Below are 8,211 nucleotides of genomic sequence, written 5' to 3'. Positions count from 1 at the left end.
TAGATTAGCACAATAAGCTAACTTGGATCTTTAACTCAAGGCGATTAGACCTTAAATCAAAGAGCACCAAGCTCTGATACCAATTGTTAGACCCTAGAGGGGGGGTGATTAGGGTGTTATGCTAATCTAATCCGATTAAATACCAATTAAAACTAATAACAAAATATCCTAGCAAGAATAAAATGCAATAAGATACATTAGCTAGGATAAGGCAATATGAACAAATGAATATATCCTATCAATGAGATATTACAAATATATGAGCAAGGATATATGAACTAACACAAGGGTAAAATAAACAATCTACACAAGTGATAGGGTAATATGATGAGCAATACACAAAGGCGATATAAGATATGAAAACAAGAATAAGAACGCCAATGCAATCACAAACAAAACGATATGTTTACGAGGTTCGGTCCCCACGACCTACGTCCCCGCTCCTCACCTCGAGGAGATCTCCACTATCACAACCGGGTTTTCTACGTTCACCCGAACAACGTTTACACCTCACAATACAATCACTATGTAATCACACCTCACACACTAAGTGTTGGTCCTAGCCCGTGTCCTCCTCCTCAAGTGCTCGGTTACAACCTCTCCCTAGGCACGTCAACCGACGCCACTCCTCTTGGATTCGACCCCGTCTCTCACCACACACTTCTCTCGGTGTACAAGTGTATTACAAGTGAATCCTCACAATAAAGCACAATTATGACAAATGATTGTTCTCAAAATAAGGTGAGAACTCAATTAAGCTCACTCTCAATGTCACAAACCCACAACCCTAAATTATACTATGAATGTAAATACAATAAGCTCAATAGGTTGTGTGTGAACAAAGAGTATCAATAAAACAATTAAACTAAACTCAATATAAATCTAGCTTATGGAAATTATAATCAAAATAATAAATTGCTAGATGAGTTTAGAAACACTTCTCTAAAGATGACAAGAGAGTAGGAGAAGAGTGAATGCTCAAACACCAAAGGATGATCTCCACTTGCTCTTGTGAAATTGAATTCACAAACTCAAACCCTCAATTGCTTAAAAGCTTCTTAAACCAAACTTAAACAAACACTAGACAAGTTTAAACCCTTGTTTAAAAACTTCTTTAAAAACTTCTTTAAAAACTTCTTAATTGACTTGAAAAAGAGAAGCAATAGGGTATATATACCCACAAAAGATCTCAGCCAAAACCCCCGTTAAAAAGACAACAAAGCCCAGCTCAGAGAAAATAGCCGTTGGAAGCAACGGTCTCATTGGCGGTCGACCGAAAATTCTCGCGGTCGACCGCAAGCCAGATCCCAAACTGAGAATCGCGCAGAAACAACGTCGGTCGACCGGAGGAAATTTCGGTCGACCGGATTACTGTAGCAGTGCGCAGCTGTTTTGTAAAATCAATTTAAAATAGTAAATGAACTCCAAAAATTATGAAATTTTGTGGGAATGTTCTAGACATGTAGATTAACATGTCAGAGAAAGAATTTCTGAAAAATCTTTTCCCCGTTGAGATAAATAAATGTTTGAACACAAAAATACAGTTTCTGAAAATCTGCTGTGATACACGATTTTGTAAAATCAAGTAGGCACAGTAAATCAACTCCAAAAGTAGTAAAATTTTGAGGGAAGTTTCTAAACATGTAGGTAAACATGTCAGAGAAAGAATTTTTCAAATATCACTTCTAATTTGTGAAAAATCATCAGTTTTGTAAAACATGCACGAACATGTGCACGAACGAAAACGTGAATTTGTAAATTCCTTTAAACATAACAAATCAATTCCAAACTTGATGAAACTTTGAGAAATGTTTGCAAATGATATTTTGAACATGTTACAAAAAGAATTTTCCAATTTGCATTTCTCAATTGTGAAATCTCATTATTTTGCAAAAGTATTCAAAACATGAAAAACCCAAAACCATGCATGTATGTATATAACTATATATATACATAGAAACCAAATACGTGTGTGTATATGATATTGAGCTTAAGGTACTTAACACACATAATATAAAACCTAATCTAAGTTACCCAAGCTTGATCTTGATCTTCATTGTAGCTCAACTTGGTACACGTTGCGGATGAAGCTTGAACTTGATCTTTAACTTGAATTGTATAGGCTTCAATCCGACATTCCGCCAACCTCCTTTGGATATCATCGTTGAAGCGCAATCCATCCATCCTCCAACTATGTTGTTTGTCTACAACAAATACGAAAACACAAATACTAGACAAACAACATTAGTGATAAATTGTTTGTTAATTATCATCAAAACAAGAAGGCCAACATCATCGACTCAGGAGCCTCTTTCCACGCTACTGCTAACAAGAAGCTTCTTTAGAATTATGTAACAGGGGACTTTGGAAAAGTGTATTTGGGGAATAACGAGCCTTGTAATATTGTTGAAAAGGATGAAGTGCAGATTCAGATGAAGAGCTCTAAGTGGACCTTGAAGAACGTGAGACACGTGCCGAAGCAGAAGAGGAATCTTGTTTCGGTGGGACAACTTGGAGCAGAAGGCTATGTTTTGACATTCACAGGGGATTCGTAGAGAATCTCCAACGGTACGATGATAGTTGCTCGAGGCAACAAACTAGGAACTCTCTATCTCACCTTACATGTGAGTGACACCCTCGCAATTGCAGCTGGCAAAGAGAGTACCGATCTGTGGCACAACAGGCTAGAGCACATGAGCGAGAAACGGATGAAGATCTTATATTCACAGGGAAAACTAACCGGGATCGACTCCGTGGAAGTCGGGGTTTGTGAAGAATGTATCTTTGAGAAGCAGGAGAGGGTTAGTTTCCAGAAGGGTGGAAGGCCACCTAAGACTCAGAAGCTAGAGTTGATTTATACAGATCTATGGGGTCCAACCAGTGTGTCTTTTTTTGGCAGTTCGAGATACTATGTCACATTTATCGACGATCACTCGAGGAAGGTGTGGGTCTACTTTATGAAGCATAAGTCAGAGGAGTTCGGAGTTTTCAAGAAGTGGAAGGTCATGGTGGAGAACGAGACAGATCTGAAGGTGAAGTGTCTGAGATCAGACAATGGTAGAGAATACGAGCTAGAGGAGTTCAAGAGGTTCTGTGCTACAAATGATATTCGTTTAGAGAGGACTACTCCAGAGATGTCGTAGCAGAATGACATTACAGAGAGGATGAACAGAACCTTGACGAAGCATGCTAGGAGCATGCGATTACATGCAGGTCTGCCTAATATTTTGGGCAGATGCAGTGCATACGGTAGCTTACCTTATTAATCACGGGCCATCAGTTCCATTAGATTTTGGGATTCCAGAGGAGGTTTGGAATGAAAAGAAGATAAATCTCTCACACTTGTGGGTATTTGGTTGTATGGCTTATGTTCATATCAGCGACCACGTCAGGGATAAGCTAGAGGCTAAGTCACAGAAGTGCACATTCATTGAATACGGCATTGATGAGTTCGTGTATTATCTTTGGGATGAGAAGAACATGAAGATCATCAGAAGCAGGGACGTGATATTCAATGAGGGGGTGATGTACAATAATAGGGAAAATGCTAAGGATAGCCAAAGCAGTGGGAGCAGCAATTCGGATGCAGGTGGATCCGAGTACATAGATTTAGAGGAATTTCTAGATAGGGGTGATGATGTTTGTTCTGACCAAAGAACGGAGGATGCTCCAGGTGCAGAAACAACTACCCAGAGCGTGGAGCTTAGGAGGTCATCCAGGGTACCCAAACTGAATCCTAGATATCTCTTATCTCTTGATTACTTATTGTTGACAGATAGCGGTGAACGTGAGTGTTATGAAGAGGCAATGTAAGTGAGTGAATATCAGCAGTGAGAGCATGTGATGCAGGAGGAGATGAATTCTCTACTCACTAATGAGACATGGGAGTTAGCCCAGCTACCTACACAGAAGAAGGCCTTACATAACAGATGAGTCTACCGGGTCAAGCAAGAGAGTGATGGAAGTAAGAGATTCAATGCCAGATTAGTAGTGAAGGGGTTTCAACAGCGGGAAGGAGTGGACTACACGGAGATATTTTCCCCTGTTGTGAAGCTCACAACCATCAGAGTGGTGTTGAGTTTGGTAACTGCATAAGACCTCTTTCTTGAGCAGTTAGATATGAAGACTGCATTTCTTCATGGTGACTTGGATAAAGAAATCTACATGAAGCAACTTGTTGGCTTCATTAAAGAAAGAAAGGAAGAGATAGTGTGCAAGCTCAAGAAGAGCTTATATGGTTTGAAACAGGCTCCGAGACAGTGGTATAAAAAGTTTGATAACTTCATGCAAAACAATGGCTACAAAAGATGCAATTTGGATCATTGCTGTTATTTCAAGAGGTTCGAGTCCAGCTTTATTATATTGTTATTATATGTTGATGACATGTTTGTAGCAGGACCTTGTTTAGAAGATATAAATAGTTTAAAGAAGCAGCTAGCAAAGGAATTTGCAATGAATGATCTGGGTGCAACGAAACAGATTCTAGGGATGCGAATCAATAGGGATGAAGCTGAAAGGACGTTGAGATTGAATCAAGCTGAATACATTGAGAAGATACTTCAGAGGTTCAATATGCAGAATGCTAAAGTTGTTAGCACGCCCCTTGAAAGTCAGTTCAAGCTATCTGAGGATCAATCGCCTAAGACAGAAGCAGATAGAGAGCATATGAGTAGGGTGTCATATTCTTCGGCTATTGGAAGTCTTATGTACTGGATGGTTTGCACAAGACCGGACATCACCCATGCAGTGGGAGTTGTGAGCAGGTTTGCTAGCAATCCAGGGAAGCAGCATTGGGAGGACATGAAGTGGATATTGCGGTACTTGAGGGGAACAAAGAACAAACCACTATGTTTCAGGAGGAGGGAGTTGGTGCTGTAGGGATACATGGATACGAACTTCGCCGGTGATCATGATATGAGGCGAAGCACCACGGGGTATATTTATATCTTAGCGTGAACAGTAGTGAGTTGGGTCTCACGTCTGCAGAAGATTGTGACTTTATCTACAACCGAGGCTGAGTATGTCGCGGTGACCGAAGCAAGCAAGGAAATGATCTGGTTGAACGGGTGCTTGGAAGAATTGGATCTGAAGCAAGGAAGAGGTGTTCTTTATTGTGATAGCCAGAGCACTATACATCTTGTCAAGAATCCAGTATATCATGCCAGAACGAAGCACATCGACGTAAAATACCATTTTATACGCTCGCTAGTTAAAGACGAAAAGTTACACTTAATGAAGATTTTGGGGAGTCAAAATCTGGCGGACATGTTGATGAATGCAGTCACAATTGAGAAACTGGAGTTGTGCGTAACTTCAGTTGGCCTTCACGAGTAGAAGACAAAGGCGGAGCCACACTATGAGGATCGGCGAGATCGTCGGGATATTGTTGATTGAAGAAAGGATTTTTCCGGGGAGGAGAAGATTCATGCGAAGAAGGGGAGAGTTCGGGTGAACTCACTGATGGCACTTTAATCTCTAAGTGGGAGATTGTTAGTCTAAAGTGTAGACCCAAAGTTAAATCCGAAGCTGGAATCACGAAGAACACAGTCCAAAAAGTCCAAGAGAACTGTCAGTCAACCTGATGGTCGACCGTGAGTCAGCGGCGGTCGACCGCGAACGACCGCGAGTCAGCGGCGGTCGACCGCGAACGTGCACAGGAGTCAGGGAGAGGCTGGAGCTGAAGGCGGTCGACCGCGGCGGTCGATCGCGCCAACCCTGTAATGTTTTCTGCTCTCGGGTTTTGGTTCGGTCGACCGTCACGGTCGACCGTGATACTTGTGCGGTCGACCGCGACGCTGTTTGCCAGATTCCTTATAAGTTCAGGAAAACTGTTTGGGTTGGGTTTGATATAAATACCCAAACATTTTTAGGGTTTGTTAAGCATCAAAAAACCATCAAAAGAGAAAGCTTTTGATAGAGAGATCTCAGAGAGATAAAACCCTAGTTTGAGAGCTTGTATTTCTTCTTCAATCAATAAAAGAATTGTGTGGTGTGGCTCCGGAGAATGTAGGCACGTTGCCGAATCTCGTTAAATCTGTGTGTTCGTCTCCTTTATTTTTCTACAAGTTTTTATATTTATTTGTGGTGAATTTTTCTACTTTCCTACTTTCAAACACAAGGTCCGGAAGGGCAATGGTTTGATTTGATTGTTTTGAATCCCCAACATCTAGGATTTACTGGAAGTCCATTTATAAGCCCTGCCAGTTCCTTCTCACAGATCTCGTAAGTCATTGTTTAGTTATGCATATGAAAAGAATTGTCCATTATAACTTGCAGCAATTTATTGTTGTGATTTGCAATTCTTTGTGAGTAATGAGGATATCGTTTTATTGCAGGATGCTACTGGTATTGCATTCATCAATAAGAAAGTCACTGTCGTGTTTGTTTCAGGTGAGAACTTTTGTGAAGGCCTAACCTTTTCCTAATCTACTTTCAACTATTGTTATTTTGAGTTTTTCTTCATTAACTTGTTCTCTTTGCATCGGAGATTAGCTGTAGTTTCAGAATGATATGCGTTTATGTTGTTTGATCTATTGAAGAAACCATTATGTTGACTTTCTCTCTGAGCAGTAATGATTATGGAATGGTGAGTCTGTAAGGTTGTTCATGTGGTTTTTTCTTCTTTATTTAAATTGGGGTTCCTGTGGTTTTAACCATCCCTTCAGATTTCAGGATTTTTCATTATTTGTATACATGTCAGAATACTTTTTTCATTTAAACTCAGAACATGGTTACACTCATGCTTGTTGTTTTAGCAAATACTTTTCACGATTTATCATCAGTTTTCGCTGGACATATATTTACGTATTCAACGATATATCATTAATTTTGTTTAATATATTATCAAACTTCACATAATTCTAAAATATAATCAATTGGACCTTCAAACTGGAGACACTGGAGCGAGCAGCACCCGTTTTCGTATGAGGGATAGAGACGCTGCCGACGACGACGAGATGTAAGGTTTTATTAACGTAATGAATAATTTTTTATTTGTAATAGTACTTTACTTTTATTCATGTAGTGTACTCTATGTTATTCATCTCGTGTTATGGATGAACTTGATATTATTAGTGTATATGTTATAAATATTGAGATAATATAAATTTTTACTGAAACGGATATTGGCATAGATTGTTGAATGTGTATATTGGATTGGATTGTTGGATGTGTATTTTGAATTGGATTGTTGGATGTGTGTATTAGATATGAGTATTGATTATATTGGATTGGATGTGTATATTAAATATACAGGAATCATGTATTTATGTGTATATTGTGAATGCAATGTAATATACGGGGAATCACGTTTTAAAAGGTTTTTTTCGCCGGGAAAAGAGCAACCTAGATGGAAATTCCGTTAGGTTGCTACAATAGTAACCTAGATGGAACTGTAGCAACATAGCTGGAATTTTCGTCTGGGTTGCTACAGTAGCCGTCTAGTTTGCTACAATAGTAACCTAGATGGTTACTCTAGCAACCTAGACGAGAATTTCGTCTAGGTTGCTACAGTAGCTACCTAGACGGAATTTCAAATTCTGTCTAGGTTGTATTCCGTCTAGTTTGGTCAATCTAGACAAAATTTCATCTAGTTTGACTCAAACTAGACGGGATTATCCTAGACGGATCAACCTAGACGGTTTACCGTCTAGGTTGATCAACCTATACGGGATTCCAAGCAACCTAGACAGAATTTTTCATTTAGGTTGCGCGTTTTTCTACTAATGCTTCTTGCGTGTATCTAGCAACACACCCTTGTTTCATACTACTCCAAGAAACAACTCCTCCTCCAAAGATGAACAAGTGTCCCGAAGTGGACTTTCCATCATCTTTATCACCTCCGAAATCAGCATTGGAGTAACCGAGAAGTTCAACCGAATCGGTTTGATAAACTAATCTATGAGTCAATGTACCTCTGATATACTTCATAATCCTTTTAACAGCTTCCTAATGTGTTGGTCCTGGATTATTTTGATATCGACTAACTAGACTTACATCATAAGCTATATCAGGTCTGGTGCACAACATTGTATACATCAAGCTTCCAATTGCTTGAGCACAAGGAACATCTAATGGCTTTTGCCCCTCTCCAGGGCTTTGCTCTTTACATGATCTATTTCTCATGATCAACAGTGTTGGTGCCGAATTGCAATTCTCCATTCCAAACCTTTTAAGAGCTGATCTTAAATATTTTTTTATTACAGCCCCGCT

At 39.6% G+C, this 8,211-nt stretch overlaps 1 long non-coding RNA gene across 1 annotated transcript in view; it reads left to right on the top strand.

The window, feature by feature from the left end:
• The window catches only part of LOC109819789, a 13,006-nt gene extending 6,647 nt beyond the window's left edge, over positions 1-6,359 (top strand). The window contains exon 3 of the long non-coding RNA XR_002241633.1: positions 6,336-6,359. This is a non-coding gene — a long non-coding RNA (uncharacterized LOC109819789). The remainder of the gene's footprint in view (positions 1-6,335) is intronic.

This window comes from Asparagus officinalis, chromosome 8 (assembly GCF_001876935.1).
Source record: "Asparagus officinalis chromosome 8, Aspof.V1, whole genome shotgun sequence".
NCBI classification, from domain to species: domain Eukaryota; kingdom Viridiplantae; phylum Streptophyta; class Magnoliopsida; order Asparagales; family Asparagaceae; genus Asparagus; species Asparagus officinalis.
The sequence above is the reverse complement of the archived record's forward strand: the minus strand, read 5'-3'. Positions and strand labels throughout refer to the sequence as shown.